The sequence below is a fragment of the Thamnophis sirtalis genome, unplaced genomic scaffold (assembly GCF_051295495.1).
Source record: "Thamnophis sirtalis isolate CommonGarterSnake01/CBP01778 unplaced genomic scaffold, rThaSir2_p1.2 scaffold_7, whole genome shotgun sequence".
In the NCBI taxonomy this organism is placed as follows: domain Eukaryota; kingdom Metazoa; phylum Chordata; class Lepidosauria; order Squamata; family Natricidae; genus Thamnophis; species Thamnophis sirtalis.
Genome location: NW_028261387.1, coordinates 56,784,106 through 56,794,992, shown reverse-complemented (window position 1 = coordinate 56,794,992; position 10,887 = coordinate 56,784,106). Strand labels below are relative to the sequence as shown.

Here is a 10,887-nt window from a genome sequence, read left to right as displayed (position 1 = left end):
CTATAAGATCTTCCTGGGCTTGGACTAAGCAGGCAGTCTTTGTGGAAATTCTAAGAATGGTGATTGGAAAAACATAATGTGAACAGCCTGTATATTCACAAAATTTTAATGGGCCTTCTTTTGTATTTTAATGACTAACAGCATTTAACGTAGAATAAGCATTTATTGAAGTAAGCATAAGTAAATATATTTATTTACCATATTTTCCATAACCTTATTTATGATATAGGGTTTTCTGCTTGAAAAAAGGGTTGGACTAGGACAGCTAGAAGGATTTAAATTATTTAAAAGAAATAGACCAAATAAAAGAGGAGGTGGAGTTGCAGTATATATAAGAAATAATTACTTCTCTACAGAAATAGAGCACAACAATGTTGAGAAAGAACTACCTTGAATGCATTTGGGTCAATATGAAAGGTTGAGGGGGAAGGAATGACATTGTCATAGGTCTATACTACAGGCCACCCAACCAAGCAGAGGAAGTAGATGAACGTTTTGCTAGTCAGCTAACTAAGGTATGTAGGAAGCATACCACAATAGTAATGGGAAATTTTAACTACCCTGACATCAACTGTGAAACAAACTGCACCAAGTTGAAGATCCAACAGGTTCCTAACGAACCTAGCAGACAACTTTGTTTCCCAAAAAGAAGAGAAGAGAACAAGTGGATCAGCCATATTGGACTTAATACTCACTAACAGAAAGGAAATGATAGAAGGTGTTGTACAGCACAGGAACCCTGGGGGCAAGTGACCATGCAATATTGGAATTCAACATTATGCAAACACAAGTAGTAGAACAAAGTCAAACTAGAGTCTTGGACTTTAAGAGAGCTAATTTCAATAAACTTAGAGAGAGCTTGGGAGTAAAGTAAGTAAAATCTTTATTACGGTCAAAGACCAGCAATACACATTAGTTTTTACACTATGTTAAAAAATACTAACATTAAAATATAATTAAAAAGTATTGACATTAAAAGTGGATAATAACATAATGGTCCAAAGATTGTTAAAGGTATGTCCAGATAATTGGTACAAGATGGTACTATACTTCTGTAGTCAATTTTTTTCTTATGGACATTGCAGCAGCACAGAACTTTGCCACTGCATACGTGGTAACCGGGTTAGTGTCCTGGAGGAGAAAGCCTAGATAAAAATGGTCTGCCCTCCCTGGCAATCTCTCTAATAAGGGGAGAATATGTGCAGATCTACAAACTCTGTATAGCTCGCAGTGTAATAGAACATGTGAATTATCTTCCACTTCTCCTTTACCACATATACAAACGCGTTCTGCTATAGGTGTTCTCTTATACCTGCCCTGGAGGAGTGCTGAAGGAAGAATGTTAAATCTGGCTCTGAAGAAAGCTATTCTTATTTTGGGGAGATCAGGTCATTTAGATATCTTGCGATTCCCACACGCCCTGTTTAATTCTGTCCCTACTGTGGAGAGGCAACCTATTTAGTTCTTCTTTGAACTCCACGTCCCTCCTTCTATTAATTACTACTTCCTTTGCTTGCTCAAAGCCTAGGGACATTAAGAATAATGGTGAGAGCTTGTGATCAATTGCCTGTTTCCAGGGGGATGGAGAATTGTCAGTCAACACTAGTGGGGACAGTCCCTCTGGAAAGAAATGCATTTTGAGCCAATAAATGATCTTCATCTTCCAGGCTCTTACCTGAATTTGAGGCATGCCTGTCTCAATTCTTAACTGGGCATTTGGAGTTCCATTGGGTGCGGCTAAGATGGCTCGCAGGAATTTAGTTTGTATGGATAGTGGTGGATTTTAATTTCTCCCAGAGGGTGATCCTGGATATTGAATCAAAGGCCTGTTTAAAATCCAAGAGGATTTTTTTTATATGTGTATTTTTGTACTAAATGGTGGAGTACCAAGATATGATCCACCGTGAGCTTAGGAAGAATTCCATGGATGAGAATCCTCAAGGGGAAAACAACTCAAGAAGCTTGGGAAGTTTTTAAAATTGAGTTTACAAACGCCCAGTCTAGCACAATACCAATGAAGAAGAAAAAGAAGAAACCAGCATGACTGCATAAAGAACTCTCTGACAAATTGAAAAAAGATAAGTATAAAAAGGGGAAAGAGAGGACATAACTGAGGCAGAATATCAGCAAATAGCCTGAGCCTGTAATGATGAAGTGAGGAAAGCTCACTTCACAATGAAGAAAGTCTTGCCACAAAAGTAAAAAATAAAAAAGCTTCTTCCAACATGTTGAAAACAAGAAAAAGGTTAAGGAAACAATTGGTCCATTGCTGGCAGAAAGTGGCAAGAAGGTGACAAGCAACAGGGAGAAAGCAGAACTATTTAACTTTTTTGCATCTGTTTTTACTCAAAGGGATAAAACAGTCCAACCTATCAAAAACAGCAGCACAAAACTCAGATTAGGAACACAAATTGAAATAGGGAAGAAAATGGTAAGTCAGCACCTGTCTACCCTAGACGAGTTCAAATAACCAGGACCGGATGGATTACACCCCAGGGTTCTGAAGGAACTGGCAGATGGGATCTCAGAACTACTGAACTATATCTTTCTGAGAGCCTGGAGCACCGGGGAACTGCCAGAGGACTGGAAAAGAGCTGATGTGGTTCGCATCTTCAAAAAAGGAAAAAAATAATCCAAGAAACTACAGATCTATCAGCCTGACCTCAATACCAGGAAAGATTCTGGAAAAGATAATCAAGCAACAAATTAGCGAACACATAGAAGTAAACAAAGTAATAGCCAAAAGCCAACATGGGTTTGTCAAAAACAGATCATGCCAGACTAATCTTATTGCATTCTTTGACAAAGTGACAAAATTAGTGGACCAGAGGAATGCCATCAATATAGTTTACTTGGATTTCAGTAAGGCATTTGATAAGTAGATCATACTCCACTACTAGATAAAATAGAAGAATGTGGGTTAGACAGCATCACCACCAGATGGATTCGTAAATGGCTGACCAACCACACTCAACATGTAGTCCTCAATGGAAATACATCTACATGCAGGGAAGTATGCAAAGGAGTACTCCAAGGTTCTGTTTAAGGCCCAGTACTCTTCAACATCTTCATCAATGATTTGGATGAGGGAATAAAGGGGGAACTCATCAAATTTGCAGATGACACTAAGCTGGCAGGAATAGCCAACACTTCAGAAGATAGGCTAAAGATACAGAAGGATCTTGACAAACTTGAACATTGGGCACTATCTAATAAAATGAAATTCAATGGTGAAAAGAGTAAGGTTCTACATTTAGGTAAGGAAAATGAAATGCACAGGTACAGTATAGGTGGTACCTTGCTCAATAGTAGTAACTGTGAGAGGGACGAGTCCTAATGGACAACCATTTAAATATGAGCCAGCAGTGTGCAGCAGCTGCCAAAAAAGCCAACATAGGTCTAGGCTGCATAAGCAGAGGGATAGAATCAAGATCACGTGAAGTGTTAATACCACTTTATAGTGCCTATGTAAGGTCATACTTGGAATACTGCATTCAGTTTTGGTTGCCATGATATAGAAAAGATGTGGAGACTCTAGAAAGAGTGCAGAGAAGAGCAACAAAAATGATTAGGGGACTGGAGACTAAAACATATGAAGAATGGTTGCAGGAACTGGGTATGTCAAGTTTAATGAAAAGATGGACTAGGGGAGACATGATAGCAGTGTTCCAATATCTCAGGGTTGCCACAAAGAAGAGGGAGTCAAACTATTTTCCAAGGCACTTGAGGGTAGAACAAGAAGCAATGGGTGGAAACTAATCAAGGAGAGAAGCAACTTAGAACTGAGGAGAAATTTCCTGACAGTTAGAACAATTAATCAGTGGAACAGCTTGCCTCCAGAAGTTGTGAATGCCCCAACACTGGAAGTCTTTAAGAAGATGTTGGATAGCCATTTGTCTGGAATGGTATAGGGTTTTCTGCCTAGGCAGGTTTCCTGCCTAGGCAGGGACCTTGCAGGACTAGAAGACCTCCAAGGTCCCTTCCAACTCTGCTATTGTATTGTATTGTATAGAAGGCCTATTGTATGTTTCCCCTTCCCGTTTAAGTTGTTCGCCGCCCTGAGTCCCTTTTAGGGAATAGGGCGGCATATAAATAAAATAAAACTTAAAACTTAAACTTAACATTTCCAACTCTGGTTTTCTGTTATAAGCTAATGGCAACTGTGTGCTAGATCTAACTACATGGCACCTTGGATTGGTCCAAATGTGGGAACCAATATTAACTGGAATAATTCACTAGGAATATCTTACCAGTTTCATGGGATCTATGCTGACAGTTCTTTACTCCCAAATCCAATTTGAGAGGTCAGTTTTGATTAGTATCTTTTACAACTTGGAATTCAGACAGCATCTGCTCATAAATTAACACTCTTAAAAGTTAATATCGTCAATTGAGATCCATTTAAGAATCTTAAAGCAATGGCAACCAAGGAAGATAAACATGAATAGTAATTGAATATCAACAATTTAAACATTAATTAATTTATTTTAAAAAATCAAGATTGTATTGATTTTTTAGCACCTATATAGATGGATTTTCTCCATGACAAACTGTCCCTTGCATGGTCTTATGGATCTTCTAATGATGCTCTCATCACCACTGCAATTGATTCCATCACCTTGCTTCTACTCACCTTTCCTTTCCTTTCCTTTCCTTTCCTTTCGTTTCACCTTTTCAAGACTTATAGCCTTCTCTATGAAGCTATGTCTTTTCATAGTATGTCCATTAAGATGCTTACATTTTAAAAATCATTGTTTCTTAAATGCATCTTTGGAAATACTTATTTTTTCAATATCACTTCATCATTTGAATTATTTCTCATGTTGATGATAGATAGATAGATAGATAGATAGATAGATAGATAGATAGATAGATAATGTTGTTTTGGATTTTAAACAATATTGTTTAAAAATGGATTTGAAATGGTATTCAAAGCCAGTTTTAGGAAAATATTTTGAAAAAGAAGGCCATTAATGCTATAAATAAACATATACAGGGCAGAACTCGTATGACACATAAAGGCAGCAGTGAAATTAAGAGTAAGTATGTGCCATTTTTTCTGCACACCGAAATTTATACAACAAAGGGACAGAATGATCTCATCTGGTACAAGCTATACACATGTTTAACTACAACTCTCATCATCTGCATAATAGAGATAGCTAAAGGAACAAAGGCACAAAGGAAGAAAATGGAAGGGAAGAAGATGAAACATAACAACAAATGTACTTATGTGACATATCACAATGACAAAGAAGGAATAGTCAGAAAAAGGAGTAAAGAACAATCAGTATTTGATTCAGAGCCATCTACAGAATTCAAATATTAGATCCAGTAGGTTCTATATGATACGGACAAGTTTTGCCTTCCAGGAAACATTTTTTTAAAAATTAAGCTTCACATCTATGTAGATTTGACAGTGTGCAAGATGATTTCTTTGTCTTGAAGAGGCTTTGCCTATTGGGAATTAAGCAAATCACTACAAAATGCATGTGGAGGATGATGATTGATGATTAAAACATTTATATTATCTAACCATAATTCAATGCAGATGCAAAAATACATAATATACGTGAAAGCAAAGGATTAAAATTTCCATGTGAGCACTAAACATATTTTCTCCCTCACATTGTTTTTAAAAATTGAATAGCGTTTTAAAAGTAGCTGGTGATTTACAGAAGAAAATCCTCTCTTCACTAAAAAGTAAAATATTCCATGGAACCGGTGAAATAACTGTTGCATGAACTTCATTTGTTGTTTGGCTTTTAAATTAAGGTTTTTTTACCCCCTAAAACACCATGCAGTTAGAAGTTTAATGAGGCTGATTTGGCTTACCTTCTCTTTTACTTTCAACCAATTCTGACTCACTAACCCCCAAGCTGGCTATTTGTTAAAAAGAAATAAGACACAGGATGCAGAACTATCACCACCCTCCAGGCCTTCTGCAAAGCCCTTAAAACCTGGCTGTTCCGACAGGCCTGGGGCTAAAGAGCTGTTGCCCCCGTCTCGAATGGTATGACTGTTGTGTGTTTTTAAATTATGTATTGTTATGTTTCGTCTTTTATTTTTTTGTCTGTACCCCGCTTCCTCGATTTGAATTGTGAGCCGCCCTGAGTCCCCTTCGGGGGGAAAAGGCGGCATATAAATATAATAAAATCAATCAATCAATCAATCAAATCAATAAATAATATGAATAACATTGCATGCAGTTTGACTTTCATATTGAATAGATTACATTAAACATTACAGAAGACCACAGGCATTTTAAAATATTCTAAATATAGGTTTTAGCAGGTTTCATTCTGTTAATTTCAGATTTCACTTTATGGCAAACCTTCCCTCCTCTCCCTCTCCTTCCTTCTCCTTTTAGATTCATTCATTTGCACAATGCTGTAGTGTAGGTGTTTGGTATTATAAAATCTGAATTCAGAAAAACATAATCTGATTTGCTGCATTTTCAATATATGCCCATTAGTATTTTTGCATACTACTGCAAAAATATGGGCAACATTGTACCTTTAAAAGGCTTAAAGAGCAGTAGGGTGGTGATGGAATACAATGCATGGCTATTTCAAGCACAGCCTATGTCCAGCTAGGCATTTTCCTGAGGCCTCAACATTCTGGGTTGACAATTTCTGCCTTGATTTCAGACCAAGTGGCTTAGGCTCTGGGCTGTTTCCTAGGCTCTTGCACAAAGTTCATTTCCGCAGATCAATAGCCACAACTCCCTTTGCTGTAATATTTCCAATTATGTTCTCCCTTTCCCTGCCCTTATTGCTTGATGTTTCTCAATGTGGGGGAAGAATCAATGTTGTGACACCATTTCACACTCTGAAATGGTACAATCAATTCTACAAGTATGGGACTCTGTTTCCATCTTCTTCAGTACTGTATCTATAGAGCAGAGTTGAATTATTGCCCACTTTGAATATAAATTCCACTTTGAATAAGAAGCAAGAACTTCCTGTCAGTCTTGCAGAGAAGGAAAACCACTTACTTCTCTGCTATCCTTCATTTCACATCACAGCAGCCACCAAACCAAACCAAGCTATTTACAATATTGTACATCTGCATCCGGTCTACAGGCTACAGGCCTTTCACCTCTAACTTTAGAGTAAGCTGTTCTGTTTTTTGTGATTAGTGCACATTTTTAATTGAAATATTTTTAAAGATATAAGAAGCTGTGAGATATATGTCCCAAAGGATCTATAAGTTGTGAACACATATCCCCTGCAAAAAACGTAAGACTAAATATAGTCTTCTGTTGTCCTTCCTCAAACCAGGTCCCTGATACTGGCAATTTAATTTTGCAATCCCCTTGCTCTATTTAGATTACTTTGTCTTCTTCCACTTAAATTCCTCACATATTTTTCATCACTCGTTGTGTCTTATTTGTTTCCATCAATGTGTTTGTGTGTGTGCGCGCGCACACACACACCTGCCTACTTATCTACCTACCTACCTACCTACCTACCTACCTACCTACCTACCTATCTATCTATCTATCTATCTATCTATCATCTATCTATCTAGTATCTATCTACCATCATCATCTAAATCTAGCATCTAATCTCAAGGGGGAAAATAGTTCAATTTTGACTTGACTTGTAGGAGTGTTGCCTCTTATTATATATCCCAGGACATGCATGGAATGTATTGAGGCTGAAACCATGAAATGACCAATATAAATTCTACTGTTTCCCTCTTGCAGCATTTTCTAATTTTGAGTTTGCCATTGCAATGCCATATTAACAATATATGCAGTTAGGTATGGATATCTAAAAAGGAAACATGATATCAGTTCCCATGTCTGCCAAAAGATCATATTGAAAATGATTCCAAAAGAATAGAGCATAGACATGTGAGCAATAAAAAATTCGACCAAACAGTGCTGTCAAAGAAACATGCCTCTGTTTTGTGATAAAACTGCCAAAAAAAAGTAAATATTTAGCAACACCCAAACACAGTTGCAGTGTCATATAACTGTCAAGAGGAAGAAGGTAAAACATTATCCATATAGAATTGCCCATATAAAAATTTGTTTCCCCCTTCATTCCCCTTGTTTGATTAGGACTCGTTGTTTTCCACAATTATATTTAGTTTGATTTATGTTATAAGCTGTAGAAAATTTTAGTTACAATTCTTTATTTCACTCATAACCAATATACTGTACCTAGTTCCTTGCTATATTAAACAATATTTTTAGTGCAGGAAGTAGAAACTTGTGGCCCCATGATGCATTATTTTTATTTAATTATAATATTTTTGAAAAAATATTTTAAATTGATTTATAGATGGTACCTAAAACCTTTTTTATTTTTAAACTACCTCCAATTTATTGTGGCAGCATACTTTTTCATCTGGGCTAAAATTCCTGATGTTTGGATAAAAGTTAAATAAACTATTCATATTCAGCTAAAATGTAATTGCTTAGAACTATTATGATTGTTTGTGATGTGTCATTTTATTCCTGTAGGAATTCATGTCCTATTTCATATTACTACAAAAGCAATTAGGGGCAGAAATTAGTTAAGATTTCATTTCTTACTTTCAATATTATATTGTATTCGATTTATTAATCTTCCCCACCCCTGATCTTTAATGGTTCTGTATTTTCTATAAGTGGGATACACTAATATATTCACCCAAGAAGCTCTTGTTATACCATGGTATTGAATCTGAAGAAATCTGATAGCACTTTTTATGACTAATAAATTTAAATGCAAGAAAATTAAAGAAAAACGTATAACTTTTAATAAAATTGGTTAGTTGGAAAAGATATCACTAGTCTTGATATTTTGCCACCATAAATTGTTCTATCTCTTTTCCAACCATGCTACTGCATGAGCTACCAAAAATATAGACAACCACATTGGAAATTAGAAGTTTGAAATATACCACAGGAAATACTTTTATTAGACCATTCTAAACATTATATGTATGTGTGTGTGTGTGTGTGTGTGTGTGTATGATATATATATATGATATATATATGATATATATATATGATATATATATGATATATATATATGATATATATATGATATATGATATATATATATGATATATGATATATATATATATATATATATATATATATATATATATATATATATATATATATATATATATATATATATATATATATATATATATATATATATATATATATATATATATATATATATTTTTACAACCCCTGGTAAGCCCCAATTATGGGAGGAAGCTAACTGCTTCCATCAACTGTCAATCGGCTCGTCACAAGAGTCCATCACGACAGAAACCCAATATTTTTACTGTTGCCCTTGTTATATTTGGTTTTTTTTATTTGTGCTGATAAATAAATAAAGGGAGACGAGTATAGATCTATTTCAAGCTATTTAGCTCTCAAATCCCAGTAAGGGTATGGCTAGCTGATGAGAGCTAAATAGCTTGAAATAGATCTATACTAGTCTCCCTTTATTTATTTATCAGCACAAATAAAAAAAAAAACCACACACACACACACACACACACACACACACACACACATATTCTTGTAAAAAAAGAAAGATCACCATCACTTTTTTTTTCATTTTGCTAGTTTGAAAATGCAGTTTTGCATTAAATTTTAGACTAAAATGGAAAAGTGTCTAGAGTTTACCTATGCCAATTGTAATAATAATAATAATAATAATAAAATATTTGTTTATACAAAATTGATCTGCAGAGTCTATAGTTGAGGCAAATTTAAAGATGAGTTTTGAAGTATTTGATGTGTGTAACTGACATTTGAATGATTTGGTACCCCAGAAGTGAATTAACTGGCACTCTTCTCAGAGCACCCAATAATAGCTTACCTTGTTCAGATGCCATGCTGTCAATGTCTTTATAGTGTAGCTAATTGAAAAGCCGTTCCTTTAAGTAATTCTGAACAACGAAGTGGAGATCTATTACTCCAGTTACAGTACTTAACTCACTGAGCTGGCAAACTTTTGAGGTTTAATTATCAGATTATGGGGTTCCTTCCTTTCTACACCAATAAGTTTTTCTCTAATGAGCACAAATGTCCTTTATCTTTTTGGCACAGACATTGTTGCCAGGGAATGCCAGAATGCTGACCTTTTTTAGAATGAATGTGCTTGCTCTCTTTTTACTTAGAAATTAAAACTGAAGTCATTACTAAGGAGAAATCCTTACCTTTGCTTCTCACTGGTAGGCCTGATTGAAGTTCATCAAGATCCAAAGCATTACCTTAGTTATCTACTGTTAGCTTGCTGTAAGCGACAAGAATTCACCATTCGGTTTTCAAAGAACTGGAAATGCTCTGAGCTCAGGACTGGTATTGCACCTATTTACTCTCTATCCCTCTCCTCTCCTCTCCCTCCCTCCCTTCCACTCTCCCGCCCTCTCCCTCCCTCCCTCCCTTCCTCCCCCCCTCTCTCTCTGAAACAATAAGGAACTCTAGCTTTCTATAAGCAGTTTTGTAGTAATTCAACTTCTTCTTCTCCTTTTTTTAAGCAAACAGACCTACATTTCTTTCAACATTGGGTAAGACTTCAACATCTGAACTGCCAAAATCTAGACAACACAGTGATAATAATTCTTCATTGCCATCTCCTGGCTAACCACATTTTTGCAGCCCACGTCTCCATTACAGCAACAATTCTTTGCTGCAGTTATCAGTTTGGCACCTTGAGCTTGCCCTTGCTTGCAAGAGGCTGTGACTAGCACCATAAAAGTCTAAAATCATTGTGAGAACAACTTAAATTGACAAAGTATATTCTGCCTGATGGAAAATGAGTGGACTTTTATTCGTTTGTCAGGATTACATAACTTGTATTTCTTTTCTTTAAAAAAAAACACCAAGCTTCCTTTATTCTATGTTATTTCTTACAGGAAATGAAA

The 10,887-nt window shown here is 35.8% G+C and overlaps 1 protein-coding gene and 1 pseudogene across 3 annotated transcripts in view; both read right to left on the bottom strand.

The window, feature by feature from the left end:
• The window catches only part of TRAF3IP3 (TRAF3 interacting protein 3), a 35,915-nt gene extending 25,559 nt beyond the window's left edge, over positions 1–10,356 (bottom strand). For 2 of the 3 annotated variants that reach the window (XR_015697338.1, XM_087720127.1), the window contains exon 1: positions 10,180–10,356. The gene's annotated coding sequence lies outside the window, so the exon portion shown is untranslated. Of the gene's footprint in view, positions 1–9,839; positions 9,910–10,179 lie in introns of all 3 variants that reach the window. The other variant, XM_087720128.1, reaches the window with a different exon arrangement.
• LOC148044675 (uncharacterized) lies at positions 2,971–4,715 on the bottom strand (annotated as a pseudogene).
• Positions 10,357–10,887: the final 531 nt, after the last annotated feature.